Below are 15,613 nucleotides of genomic sequence, written 5' to 3'. Positions count from 1 at the left end.
CGACCGTGTGTGGGCTACATTGGACTTTTTCCGTCAGAATTTCCGACCAACAAAGTTTGAGAACTGGATATAAAATTTTCCGACAACATGATCCGATCGGACTTTGTCCGATCGTTTGTAGAGAATTCCGATCGGACAAAGTGCCACGCAAGCTCAGATCATATTACGAGACCAAAGCTATTGGCTACTAGCCGCAGCGTAGTCCCGTCGCAACGAACGAACGTCATCACGTTCCGAAAGATCGGATTTTCCGACAACTTTGTCCAACCGTGTGTATGCAACACCAGTTCCAGACAAAATTAGTCGGAAAAAACCCGATGGATTTTGTTGTCGGAATATCCGACCGTATGTACAAGGGCTTACACTGGGCTTCCCTCTGGTAGGCCGGCTAGCTCTGTGTCTCTTCCCCTCATGTCTCTTTCCTCCACCTCCCAGCGGCTAGCGTAGCTTCTCCTTTCAGCCAATCGGCAAACAAGTCTCAGAGCCGCTTCCTATTTGGTCAGGAGGAGAATTAGTGTGACACTAGCAAATATTCAGTGCTCTGCGCCCCAAGCTCACCTTATCTTGAAGCCTATTAGAGCCTCTGGCTCTAACCATGTGCTTCAAAACCTGCCCTCATTGGAATCCATGCATCCGGCACCCTGCATGTAGGTTAGGTGCCTGGAGTTTCAGCTTTACGTAGTATAGTTGCTGGCTGTTTGGAACATTCAAAATGACAGGGCCAGATGGATTTCTATTTAAAAATGGTAAAGAATGCCCTACTAGGAGGCTGCCTGCAGCCAGGGCCATTTGTAGACACTGGGGTTGATTTACTAAAATTGGAGAGTGAAAAATTGGGTGCAACTCTGTATAGAAACCAATCAGCTTTCATTTTTTTTTGTCAAACCTTAACTGAACAAGCTGATGTTAGATGCTGATTGGCTAATATGCACAGCTGCACCCTATTCTTCTCTAGATTTAGTAAATCAACCCCTTTGTACTGCTCTATGCATAACTGAATAGAGATGCTCCAATATACAAATTCCATCCCCTGTGTTATGTCATTCTTTTAGTAAACTGTTTACTAGAATGCAATATTGTAGGCCCAGATGAGAGTCTGCTTTATGAGCTGAATACCAGCAAACAATAGTAAGGAGAGGAAGGGGTTCATTTCCAAAAGGCACAAATGATGTTCCCTTAGCAAGGGAGGTTCTCCTTAGCTTGGTGAATAAGGTGAAGCTCTACTGACATTCTTTATTAACCAGTTGCCGACCGCCGCACGCCGATGTACGTCGGTACAATGGCACGGGCAGGCATAAGGACATACATGTACGTCCCTTGCCTCCCGCGGGTCGGGGGCCCGATCGGGCCCCCGCCCGGTGCCTGCGGCGGTCGGTATTCGTACGGGAGCGATCCCGGACGAGGGGACGGCCATTCATTCATGGCCACCCCCTCGCGATCGCTCCCGACGAATAGAAATCCCCGGTGACATCACTTCCTCTCCTGTAATGTAAACACAGGAGAGGAAGTGATGTATTCTCTCCTCCGTGTCGGTATTTTTCGTTCCGACACGGAGGAGAGCGGATCAGTAAGTTGCACCAACACTCACACACACAGTAGAACATGCCAGGCACACTCACACCCCCCCTTTACCCCCCGATCACCCCCCCAATTACCCCTGCCCCCCAGTCACAGTGACACCAATGTCATTTTTTTTTTTTTTTTTTTGCATTGGTGTCATTTGTGACTGTAATAACTGTTAGGGCAGTTAGAGTTAGCCCCCTTTAGTTCTAATGTACCCCCCTAACCCCCCCAATAAAGGTTTAACCCCGTGATCACCCCCCGTCGCCAGTGTCACTAAGGCTGGGTTCACATTGCAGCGGTTTATGAGAACGAATGTGATTCGCACCGCACTGCAGTGCAAATCACATCCGATCTCTGTGCGATTCGAGTTCAGCCATTCGCCGCACCCGCCGCACCCGCCACACCCGCCGCACCCGCCGCAAATTCGCACGGGACCCTTTTTTTGGCCCGCAGCAGAATCGGATCGCATGGGTGTTCACACCATGCGATCCGAGTTTGCAGATCGCACTGCGATATGCGAACTGATCTGGGGGTGTCAGTAACATTTCACTGACACTCCCAGCAGTTCGCATAGGGCAGTGTGAACTGCCGCCGGGAGGCATGCGATGCGGGATTCGCGGCGTTTCCGCATCGCTCCAGTGTGAACCCAGCCTAATAAGCGATCATTTTTCTGATCGCCGTATTAGTGTCACAGGTGACGCTAGTTAGGCAGGTAGGTATTTAGGTTCGCCGCAGCTTTTTATAGCGCCAGGGACCCCCATATACTACCGCATAAAGCCCCCTGATTGCCCCCTAGTTAACCCTTTCACCAGTGATCACCATATAACTGTTACAGGTGACGCTGGTTGGTTAGTTATTTTTTTATAGTTTCAGGGCACCCGCCATTTATTACCTAATAAAGGTTTAACCCCCTGATCACCCGGCGGGTGTCATTTGTGACTAATAACTGTTAGGGCAGTTAGGGTTAGCCCCCTTTAGTTCTAAGGTACCCCCCTAACCCCCCCAATAAAGGTTTAACCCCGTGATCACCCCCCGTCGCCAGTGTCACTAAGGCTGGGTTCACATTGCAGCGGTTTATGAGAACGGATGTGATTCGCACCGCACTGCAGTGCAAATCACATCCGATCTCTGTGCGATTCGAGTTCAGCCATTCGCCGCACCCGCCGCACCCGCCGCAAATTCGCACGGGACCCTTTTTTTGGCCCGCAGCAGAATCGGATCGCATGGGTGTTCACACCATGCGATCCGAGTTTGCAGATCGCACTGCGATATGCGAACTGATCTGGGGGTGTCAGTAACATTTCACTGACACTCCCAGCAGTTCGCATAGGGCAGTGTGAACTGCCGCCGGGAGGCATGCGATGCGGGAACCCGCCACGCATTCGTGGCGTTCCCGCATCGCTCCAGTGTGAACCCAGCCTAATAAGCGATCGTTTTTCTGATCGCCGTATTAGTGTCACAGGTGACGCTAGTTAGGCAGGTAGGTATTTAGGTTCGCTGCAGCTTTTTATAGCGCCAGGGACCCCCATATACTACCGCATAAAGCCCCCTAATTGCCCCCTAGTTAACCCTTTCACCAGTGATCACCATATAACTGTTACAGGTGACGCTGGTTGGTTAGTTATTTTTTTATAGTTTCAGGGCACCCGCCATTTATTACCTAGTCTCACTAGTGTACCCCTAAATTTAGGGGTGTCTACTTTCCAAAATGGGGTCATTTGGGGGGGTTTGTGCCATCTTGGCATTTTATGGCCTTCAAAACTGTAACGCCCTTAGAAAGCCTGAAGGCGGTGCTTGGTTTTCGGGGCCCCGTACGCGGCTAGGCTCCCAAAAAGTCCCACATATGTGGTATCCCCATACTCAGGAGAAGCAGCAGAATTTATTTTGGGGTGTCATTTCACATATGCCCATGGCATGCGTGAGCAATATATCATTTAGTGACAACTTTGTGAAAAAAAAAAAAAAAAAAAAAAAGTTTGTAATTTTCCCGCAACTTGTGGCAAAATATAAAATATTCCATGGACTCAACATGCCTCTCAGCAAATAGCTTGGGGTGTCTACTTTCTAAAATGGGGTCATTTGTGGGGGTTTTGTGCCATCTTGGCATTTTATGGCCTTCAAAACTGTAATAGGTAGTGAGGAGTGAAATCAAAAAATTACGCCCTTAGAAAGCCTGAAGGCGGTGCTTGGTTTTCGGGGCCCCGTACGCGGCTAGGCTCCCAAAAAGTCCCACATATGTGGTATCCCCGTACTCAGGAGAAGCAGCAGAATTTATTTTGGGGTGTCATTTCACATATGCCCATGGCATGCATGAGCAATATATCATTTAGTGACAACTTTGTTAAAAAAAAAAAAAAAAAAAAAAAAAGTTTGTAATTTTCCCGCAACTTGTGGCAAAATATAAAATATTCCATGAACTCAACATGCCTCTCAGCAAATAGCTTGGGGTGTCTACTTTCTAAAATGGGGTCATTTGTGGGGGTTTTGTGCCATCTTGGCATTTTATGGCCTTCAAAACTGTAATAGGTAGTGAGAAGTGAACTCAAAAATTTACGCCCTTAGAAAGCCTGAAGGCGGTGCTTGGTTTTCGGGGCCCCGTACGCGGCTAGGCTCCCAAAAAGTCCCACATATGTGGTATCCCCATACTCAGGAGAAGCAGCAGAATTTATTTTGGGGTGTCATTTCACATACGCCCATAGCATGTGTGAGCAATATATCATTTAGTGACAACTTTGTGTAAAAAAAAAAAAAAATTTTTTTTTTTGTCATTATTCAATCGCTTGAGGCAAAAAAATAAAATATTCAATGGGCTCAACATGCCTCTTATCAATTTCCTTAGGGGGTCTACTTTCCAAAATGGGGTCATTTGGGGGGGTTTTGTACTGCCCTGCCATTTTAGCACCTCAAGAAATGAGATAGGCAGTCGTAAACTAAAAGCTGCGTAAATTCCAGAAAACGTACCTTAGTTTGTAGATGTGACAACTTTTGCGCAAACCAATAAATATACAATTATTGACTTTTTTTTTACCAAAGACATGTGGCTGAATACATTTTGGCCTAAATGTATGACTAAAATTGAGTTTATTGGATTTTTCTAATAACAAAAAGTAGAAAATATCATTTTTTTTCAAAATTTCCGGTCTTTTTACGTTTATATCGCAAAAAATAAAAATCGCAGAGGCAATCAAATACCATCAAAAGAAAGCTCTATTTGTGGGAAGAAAAGGACGCAAATTTTGTTTGGGTACAACATTGCATGACCGCGCAATTACCAGTTAAAGCAGCGCAGTGCCAAAGTGTAAAAAGACCTCTGGTCATTTACCAGCAAAATGGTCCGGTCTGAAAGTGGTTAAATTATGGTGTCCATTTATGAAGCAGTGAAAAAAATGTCACTGCTTCATTCTCTTGCATTCTCAGAGGAAATCGTACTCCTGTGGATGCCAGTTTATGAAGCGGAGTAGATCGCTTCTCCTTTGGAGGAGTAAAGTGATCTAAAAAAAGCTTCAAACAGTGGAGAACGACCCCTGATACTGGAATCTCGTGAGACTCTACAAGATTATAGTACCAGAAAATCACCAAAACACAGAGTTGTCCGTTTATTAAGCAGTGATAAATTATCATTGCTCAGTACACAGACGGTGCTAATAAAATAAACAGTCCCCCACATTATATATATATATACACGCATGTTTTATACACACACACACACGATATATATATATATATATATATATATATATATATATATATATATATATATATATATAATATTATTATTATTATTCAGGATTTATGCAGCGCTTCATAATATAAAAGGAGACAATACAGTTACAATACAATAAAATACAAGCGGATTAAGACGGCCTTGCTCAGAATAGCTTACAATCTAATAGGGTGGGGCAGGTGGTACAAAAGGTTATAGCTGTGGGGAATGAGCTGATGGAAGTGGTAGGAGATTAGTTGGAGACATGATAGGCTTCCCTGAGGAGATGAGTTTTCAGGGATTGCCTGAAGGTAGCACGAGTAGGGGATAGCTGGACCAGTGGAGATAGCGAGTTCCAGAGGATGGGAGAGGCTCTGGAGAAATCCTGCAGATGAGCATGGGAGGAGGAGACGAGAGAGCTTGAGAGTAAGAGGTCTTGAGAAGGGAACAATGTGAGTGATATTTGAAGATAAGATTGGTGATGTAGTTCGGGGCAGAGTTGTGAATGGCTTTGTATGTTGTGGTTAGTATTTTGAATTTAATTTGCTGGGTGATTGGGAGCCAGTGTAGGGATTGGAGGAGAGGGTTGGCAGACACTGAGCGTATGTCTGTATATCATACACACATAAATATAACAGGGGGCATGGTTACTGTGTCGGGGGGTCTGATCGAGATAGAAGTTAATGATCTTCCTTTTTCCCCCCTCAAACCTCCTCCCTCCCGGGATTCTCTCCTCTCTCCCCGATTCTCCACCTCTGGGCTGGTGAGATCGGGGAGGGTGAATTCTGTCACAGATCACCAGTGAGGCGCTGAGATTGCAGCTTCATAAACTGGCCATTTCTGTGTCAGTCAATGAGGATTCTCAGTGTGCAGAGATCCTCTGCAGAGAACATGCTCAAACATGTTCTCCCCCGATTATCTCTGTTTCATAAACCGTTTATGGACTGTGATCAGTGGCGATCCTCGGGATCACCGCTGTTCACTGCTTCATAAACAGATACCTATGTGTAAGCAAAAATAGTTTTTTATATACCTTGAACATGATTGGGCATGCTTTACACAGTAAACTTTCACCACATTCACCAAGCTGAAAATTCTCTTGCAAAGTGAACAGCCTATTTGCCTTCACATCAAACGCAGGTCAGAAAAATCCCATTGACTTTAAGAGAGCAGTACTCATGGCAGCTTAGAGGCAGTGACTGGCATGCGTTGCATGGCAAAGAATATCCTATTAAAGTGTACTTGCAGGAAAAGCAGGTCAAACACAGCCTTTTCGTGTCAAATACTGCGTTTTCCATTGGGACACAGCTCCATATGTTTAAATAGGAAATTACAAGTTTTTACTAGAATGCCCCTTAGCATGAAACCTGCTGCCCTAGGCACCGTTTCACTGGTATTACTATGGTGAATATAGCCCTTCCTGTATTGCCTTTTTCAACAAATAATCTGCTAATATGCCCATCTAAAAGCATGCTTACTGGTATAATTTGTTACTATATAATGTTAACATTAAAAATGGGACTTTAAATGTAATTAGTGCATCGAACAAAGAAACTATCTGTCTTTACGCTTAGTAAATCAACCCCATTTTTTTTTAAATTGTTAATCCACACAAGACCAGCAGAAATTTAAAGTCTGAGCACCCAACGGAGTAGTGAAGAGTAAGTGGACTCTAAACCATTCTCTCTTTTACAGCTGCCATCTTAGACTCTGTTTGATTTGCACAGTGGCTTGTTGCATGGTACTGCACATGTGAACTGTTATGATGCCAGCCATCTGATTGCTTGACAGTTTGGATGAGAGAGTAAGCAACTGTGATAGTTATCATTCACGACATCCCTGGAATCTAACTGCTTTGGGAAGCCATTAAATTAATGGGTTTAGTTCTGCTTTAACACTAAGCCATTTCCTGCCTGTCAGTCAGTCAGCCCACTTAAAACGAATATAGTAAAACCTTGGATTGAGAAAAACTTGGTCTGAGAGAGTTTTGCAAGACAAGCAAAAATTTATTTTATAAATTTTGACTTGATAAACGGGCAATGTCTTGATATACAAGTAGTGTCATGTCACCACTGAGTGTTAAAGAGAAGAGAGGTGCCTCTAAGTGTAGCAATATGGTTACATTTAATTAAGGTACAACATTTAGCAACTCACGTGGTTGATGATTAAAATAGGCACATCTAAGTATGTAAAGTATGTAGGCATCTGGGGTAAAGTATGTAGGCATCCGGGGTAAAGCTGTCCACGTAGACCGTCTTCCTCACCGCCATCAAAGTCATCCCTTCAAGTCTCACTTTCAGATTGTTATACTACAGGGTAGTCTTCCCAGTCACAATTGCAGACTGACAGTGGTGAGAGCCAGCGGGGCGGAGGATGGTCTACATGGACAGCTTTAGCCTGGATGCCTGCATACTTAGATGTGCCTCTTTAATCACCAGCCATGTGAGTTTCTAAATGTTGTACCTTCATTAAGTGTAACCATATTACTACACTTAGAGGCGCCTCTCTTCTCTATTATACTCATTAGCTTCTGCTGGATTTTGCTTCTAATCCCCTTTTGAAGGCTGCCATTTGTGAATGGACATTTTATGGTTACAAATTGCTATAATCTTTTTATATGGAATATAACCTGGATTTATGAATAAATGGTTGAGGAACTAATCATCTGAGTTTCCATTATTTCTTATGGGGAAATTTGTTATGATATACGAGTGCTTTGGATTACAAGCATGTTTCCAAAATGAATTATGCTCGCAATCCAAGGTTTTACTCTCTCAGTTTTTGGCAAAAGCTGGAGTTAAAACACCTTACAATTTTTTACCTCCCTAGACTCTATTAGTGAAATCTCTGAACTTGAGTTCCTTGGTCTTCACACCTGTTGTGGCCTACTCTCCCTTGTTAAATGTGTTTTTAATATTTTATTAATATGAATGCAACGGGAGATGCTGGAATATGCAAAGGTGGGCAGGGAAAACTACTAAGTGCATAGGAGAGATCTCATTGTAAGACTATTCCAAACATAATAGAAGCCAGAGAGCAAGTCAACCTATAAGGCCCTACTACTACTATAACATTTTTTGGGTTTATTATTGTTGTTACTGATGATAAAGTATACCATACAATCTTACTATGCCTTACTTTAACATTAAATCCTAAGTTTAATCTAAAATAAAAAAAGTTTTGTCATTTAATCCCCCCCCCCCCCCCTATGCTTGCCGCCATAATTTTCTGCTGAGGTGGGGGTGGGACAGTTTTATGAGAGCTGAGGTATTTTCCTAATGAACTTGCCAACTTCTCCCCCTTTCCTCTATTCATAGGAGCTGTACTATAGCTTCTGTGAATGAGCGGTTCTATTTTATTCATAGATAATTTTTCATTCAAATAAGCTTTTGTTACAGCCTCTATGAATGGAGGAGGGGGGCAGAATATGAAAGGTTTCCTTAGCTCTATTAGTCCCCACTGCACTGAAAGACTATGGCGGTGGCTTGGGGGGGGGGGGGGGCAATCAGAGGAGGAAGATTTAAACAAAAGCAGGGGCAATGTCTAGTTCAGCGGTTGTCAACTTATGAGCTAAAGGGGCCTCAAATGTGGCATTACTAATGGTCAGCACATAATGTTTAATATATGTAATGTTTGAGAGGACTGTCAGAAATTGCAGACCTAACAGAGGAAATGAGATTCAAAGATTGTGGACATGCTACATTTTTGGCTGATGATATGTTACAAAAGACAACACAAATCTTTGGAGATGTTACAAGGGGCTAATATAGATCAATTCTATTACCTTAATCAATGTTCCCACTACATACTGCTGAGATCCATGAGTCGCACATGATATACCGAAGGGCAGCATTCAGCCCTCAGCCACAGGTTGGGCACCAGAGGTCTTGATGCTCACACCAGGCTACCAGTTCTGATCCAAAAGGGGACATTTTGATGCCAAGCATTTCATAGCATTATCCCTGCTGGTATATGTACAATAAGCTGGCAAAGGGCTTCTCATAGTACAATAGTTAGCACTGGTAACTTAAAGCACCAAGGTGCAAGAATCAAATTCCACCAGGGTCATGTTTGTTTGAGTTCCTTTGGGCTGTTTGGCCACCAATGGAGTGAAATAACTAAGGGGGTAAAACATGATTACTTTCTAAAGTGAATAAACTGAAGCATTTTTTTCCTAAAATACCCAATCATGTGAAATAGAAATTTTAAAAAAGGCCTTAGCTTACTGGATACTTGAACTGAATGCAGCTTTAGATTTACTTAGAAAGTAAAAAAAAACTCCACCCCTTAGGAAATTAACCCCAGTGCTTAGATACTGACAGATAGAAAGATTTGTTCTATTAAAGGAAACATGTACTGAAATAATAATGGGGGCTACCATTTCTGACTTGCTGCGGAAAATGTTAGTTGCATTTCTGTTACGAACTGTAAAGTTTTCTTAGTCAATGACCCAGAACAAACATTCAGCAAACAAAGTCCTCTATCTTAATTTGCATACATGTTCTAAGCCAGGGGTTCAGAAAGTATCAAAGCCTTTGGGTCAGAATAATACCCGGTCAAGTAGCTTTTATAGAATAATAGAATAATTCCGCAGTGGTAACCAGCACATCTTCCCAGTGCATGATTCCTTTAAAAATAAAAAGCAAATGTAAAAAGCTATCATCCTTATTACTCCAGGTTCCTTTCCACAATACAAAAGCATGTTGGTTATTTGGCTTCTGATTAATCTATCCATGACTAATGACACTAGTCTGGCCAAGGACTGATGTCAGTGACCTCTGTGACGTCAGTGACCTCTGAAATGCATGTTGATATAACGTGTTAGAGCTGTGTTGCCATAAATAATGTATTAGCTGCTGAAAAAAATCAAATTAATTATCCCTCTCACAGAGAAAGCACACGGAATGCATGAAAGGCTTCATTCACCAATCTCTAAAGAAGGAGTTTTCTACCATAATGAATATGGTTTTAGCCATATGACTGTTAGTTCCAGCTCTCATTGGTTCTTGCTGCTGAAAATGGTGGTTGTCATAGCAAATAATGATCATTATAGCCTGAGGTCTGAAAGCCATCAAATAACATGAACTGTATGTATTTGTGTTTATTTTTACAGTTGCCTTTAATTACTATTAAATTGCTCAAAACTGAACAGTAGAACAACTTTATGTATTGAATAATAAACCAGTTAGCCTAAAGGGAATAACCATGAGCATAGGGATGGTCCACACAGCCAGTAGAATTGTTTTCTAATATCTGTAAGCTTGCTGGAAAATTGTGATCCTCTAAAAAGTGCAATGAAGGTAGGGGTCAGCTGGTCGCAGCAAACATAAAGTCAATGTGTTCATTTGCATTTCAGCTGGCAACTTACTGTAGCACTGGCTATGCTCCATCCTGGGTTCCCTAGGATTCCTTCTGAGGTTTCTAGAGGTTCCTTGCACAGTAAGCAATGGTGAATTGATCTCTGACCACAATTACCACCAATGCAAGGAGGCACTTATATAGTGACCAATAATGTTAGGGGAGACCACAATTTTTACTATTTGCCTTTTAATTCTGCTATTATTCTTTTAATTGCAAGATTATTACTAAACATGTTCCTGTACAAAGTAAGAGTCAAAAAAAGGATCAGGGTGTCAAACACATCAGATATGGCATGTTCATTATTCTTATCGTTAAAGTGTTCTACAATTTACTGTTGATGTTAGGGGAGACCACAATTTTTACTATTTGCCTTTTAATTCTGCTATTATTCTTTTAATTGCAAGATTATTACTAAACATGTTCCTGTACAAAGTAAGAGTCAAAAAAAGGATCAGGGTGTCAAACACATCAGATATGGCATGTTCATTATTCTTATCGTTAAAGTGTTCTACAATTTACTGTTGATGCTAGTGTACTGAAAACTGTACACATAATAATTTTTAGCAGGGCTTCCCCTGAGACATTCAAATATTTGAAGAGCTCTTCTGGGGTAAACAGGTTGAGGAAGGCTATGTTAGGTCCACCACACTCTATGTAGTTGAAGTTTAAAATCTTTGTAAATAATAGTTGAAAAGAAATGCCCATATCCTCAGATTCAATATAAACATTCATTGCCTAAACTGGAAGCCCTCGTTGGAAGATGGTTTTGGTCTTCATGTGGGCTTAGATCATTTTCTATGTACCAGCACACTTCATTCACTTTTGCACCCAGTTAAAAGAAAGTTTTTTTTAGTGTGTTAAGCTGGATACACCCTATACATTTTTCTGTAGATTTGTTCCTTTAGATTTACCAAAACCATATAATATAAGGTCAAACCTTAAGAGTTTCACTTTGTATGCAATCAGGCAGGCCCTTGCATTACATGGTTTTGTTAAATTCGAAGACAAAAATCTGCAGAAAATCTAATAGTGTGTATGGGGTCTTAAGGCCCATACACATCATTAGAAAGTCTGAAGTAAAATTTTGTCCAATGAACGATCTGCCGATTTTCTGATCGTTAATATGCTGCTTTTGACAGCCGATTACGAATTTTCGGCAGACAAAAACTGGATGTGCAGGCTTGAAAATTTTTGTCTGATGTCAACACAACGTCCCATTTTCTTTTCATTAGTACGATTTTCTGGCAAAAAAAAATCTGAAGAGCAAGACTAGGCATGCTCAGAAATGAAAGAACGTTCAACCTTCTGACGTTGAATTCTGTAGTCAGAAAATTTTCTGATGGTGAGTACCCTCTTCACTTTCGATTTGAAACTAGCATCAAACAAAACACTGACGAAAATTCGTCCAATAATCTGACTGTGTGTACAAGGCTTAAGTGTCAAGGCTTAAGTGTCAAACAAAGACACCGTCCATGTTTAGTCTATTCACCGTTTTATTTTTACAATTAGCCTTTCCTGGGTCAAAAATTGTCTTCAAGCAATTACACATCATTATTGTAAAATATCTCAAAAAAGTGATTCACTGATAATTACAAATTGAATTCAATCTCTAGAGAAGAATGCTTGACAGTTTTCTTTTAATTGTTGTCAAAATTGACAAAAGACGTACATGGCTATCGCTAGCCTTACATTCTTACTACTAACAGTCAGCATTCAGGATCATATGAATAATCTATTTGATGCCAACGAAGGCATTTAGTACTTATTTCACTAAAGGCACTTTCGTAGCCACCATGCAGCCACTGTGTAGTAAATGCACCTTAGAGTAACTGCTTGCTACAGAGAGGAACATTTCCTTCAAGCCTTCATTTCAGAGTGGTAAAAATTCGGGTTCACAGCTGGCAAGTATTGTAAATTCACCAATTTCAGTGGCTCTATATGAAAATCATCCTAGAATGCCTGTTTGAGGGATTCGGTAGCCAAAATAAGCATCAACACCTCTCAGTGCAAGCAATTAGTGCATTGACTATTTTCTAAACTAGTTTTTATTTGCTTACTTGGGAAGACTTTATTCCTTCTCCTTTTTAGTGTGTTTTAATGCTCTGTGTTCTCCTTTTGGTGTCCCTCACATGAACACTACTTCTGATGAGCTAATATTCCCTGCAGACTCATGAGTCCTATCTGTGGTATAGAGAGAGATTTTTGTGTGCACTCAATTAACCTGTTGTGTACGCAGGAGAGAGCAAAGCAAGGCAGAGTGGTGGTTTATGTAACTCTTGGGTGTCTAATGGGTTGATTACATCTATTTCCCAAATCTCAGAAGAAGGAAAAAAAACGTATTAGAGCATTTTAATACTGCATATAGACATCATAAAAGTGTGCCCAGATATAAGGAAAATAAACCCAGCAGGACCGGTAGGAGACATGTAGGGTTTGAGTAAGTTAAAAATCCATTTCAATTCTGCCTTTTCTTTATCAAGCAGATAATAGGCTACTGCTAAGAGGGAGGTTCTGCAATAGTGATTAGTAAGATTATTAAATCAATTAAATAAAGCACATTGCAAGGCATATAACCTATAGTAACCAATCATAAGCATTTTCTCTCTCTGGTGTGGCTACATAACAGTGGTCTGGTTGCAAGTGGCTTCTACGCTTTGCCCATAATCATCATAGCTCTTTGTATTATCTAATTAAATAAACTTTTTCTTTTAACAAACTAGTGCTCGGCAGATGATATATAGATGTATTATTACAAAAGCCAGGTATAACAAAACCTTAGCCCTCTTATCAAGTTGTCTTGTAGAAAAGTACAGATTTTTTTTTTTTTTATGTATAAAGTGTGACATCCCTGCATAAAAAACAACAAATCATACTTTCAAATAACGTGAAGAACATTTCACATTTCCACAATTGTGTAAAATGTAAAATTGCATGTGGAGGGAATGAACTTTGATTTTGTGACATGTAGTTTCATCTGTAATATGCAGGTGGCGCTGTAGAGTGAGATCAGGAAGTAGGAAGGTATTGCATCCTATCAGGGCAGAATAGATAGTGGAGTCTCATTGCATTATAAAACAGCAAAGTTATTTACACTGATACATTGATTAATCGTTAAAAAAGGTAAATTGAGAAATGGCCATTCCTGGCAAGAACAAGATTGTGGAGTGTGTGTATTAGTTACCTGATGAGGAGGTCAGAGCCATAAAGTATTGATGGACTGTGCAGCACAGATGTGAAATAAAAGGTCTCTTTATTTATTTTTTGGCCCAGGCAGTGTTCTTTAGGCATTAATGCATATATCCCTGTCATGATCTTATATTACACGAGATTCCATAATTCATCATCGTGTGACAAATCCAAGCTTTCACTCTGGAACTTTTAATAATTATTTTTTACTTTAAAAACATTTTTTTCTGCAATGTCCTTGTCAACTGTCATATAAAATATTCCATCCACCAGAAAAAAACAAAACAAAAAAAAACACTAAAATTGCATCCGTTTATGTTGGGGGATCAAAATCTATTAAGAACAGAGAACAGGTTAATCGGATACGGACAGACTCAGAGTTTTACTGGTACAGTTAACCACTTGCCTGCCATACAGCCAACAATACTGCTTGCAGCTTGACCCTAGCAGTCAGTGCTGGAGAGAATGCAGAAGTCTGCATGATTACATTAGATTAAATGTGCTTCAAACCAGTTCTCCTGCTAGATAGTAGAAAAGGAAAAAAAAAGAAAGCCAATGTGTTCTTTCCCCGTGAAGGATTATACCAGCGGCTGGTACACATCCTAAGGCATACCAATGTGTGGACATTACTATTTGAGCTATATTTTATATAACATTCTTGGCTATGAGTTCCCTTCTTTAACCCCCCCCCCCCCTTTCCCTTACATGCCCATCAGCAAAATAAGCCAAGAAGCAAGGGCAATTAAATAAAGAAGAAACAGCTTTTCAAATGGAAATTGATAAGCCTTCCAGAGCCAATAGCCCATGAAACGTGGAGAAAAAAGGCTGTAATGCAGAGGAACTGATATAAACACGATCTCAGTAGCATACACAAATAGACACACATATGCAGTGATCCCTGCCAACCACAGTAGCCACCTAACTTGTGGCTCAGTAAACATTTGTGAAAAAAAGATTCAAATGTCCAACATCAAACCTTGTTAGCACATATACAGAAGCCACTGTGACATAGTGCATATCATTACCCAGAATCCCAAATTTTACAGACTCTCTGGACTGGGGCAAGCATCAGCTTCATCATTACCCCCCAATCCCCCCAACACCCCCCACCATAGGCAAAAGTCAAAAGAGATTTGTGTTTAATCTGTCCATGAAATATTTATTTTCTAAAAGGAGAAAGCCTACACCACGTTCATTTTTTTACAGGAATGCCCTTGAAAGAAAATGGTCTTTGCTAATTCAAGAGGATGATCCTTAAACACTTTCCAAAAGTCAACATTTTTCAAGGTAAGAAAATCTGCGTGAGTTTTTGTTTCAATGAACTTTGACAGAATGTGTTTTTAGAATGGATTGCTGATCTGACCTTCTAAATATGATCAGGAGTTTTTTTTTTTAGGGACGTCTGTCTCGCCTCCCACCTTAAGCTCCTGCAATTGAAGAAGATGGACTATAAAAGTAAAGATTGGATCTAACTTACCTTCTCATTGCACCGTTCCCAAAACCGGTAGAGACAGAAGCAGCTGGTGGAGAGCTAGGACCTGCCAGAACAGCCAAAGCTTCTCTTAGTACATCCCTGTGTCAGTTCCATTGATGTCACGCAGTGACAGGCAGAAACACAAAATGAACACAAGAGAAAAATCAGAACAAGCTTATGCACCAAGCTTAAAAGAAAAAAAAAATAATAATCTGTCCCCCTTCCCAGAATATAGTGCTCCAAAATCAAGGCAGGGGGGTGGTCTTCTTTTCCTGATAAGCAGCTAGAGGTTATATTTTACACTCCCCCTTTTTTTTTTTCCCCCA

At 41.0% G+C, this 15,613-nt stretch overlaps 1 protein-coding gene across 1 annotated transcript in view; it reads right to left on the bottom strand.

Annotated features, from left to right (window-relative positions):
- GRIN2D (glutamate ionotropic receptor NMDA type subunit 2D) overlaps window positions 1-15,423 on the bottom strand; it is a 1,088,828-nt gene extending 1,073,405 nt beyond the window's left edge. The window contains exon 1 of the mRNA XM_077457432.1: window positions 15,291-15,423. The gene's annotated coding sequence lies outside the window, so the exon portion shown is untranslated. The remainder of the gene's footprint in view (window positions 1-15,290) is intronic.
- Window positions 15,424-15,613: the final 190 nt, after the last annotated feature.

Source organism: Lithobates pipiens, unplaced genomic scaffold (genome assembly GCF_037356315.1).
Source record: "Lithobates pipiens isolate NorthernLeopardFrog02 unplaced genomic scaffold, aLitPip1_a1.2 Scaffold_27, whole genome shotgun sequence".
Classification (NCBI taxonomy): domain Eukaryota; kingdom Metazoa; phylum Chordata; class Amphibia; order Anura; family Ranidae; genus Lithobates; species Lithobates pipiens.
The sequence above is the reverse complement of the archived record's forward strand: the minus strand, read 5'-3'. Positions and strand labels throughout refer to the sequence as shown.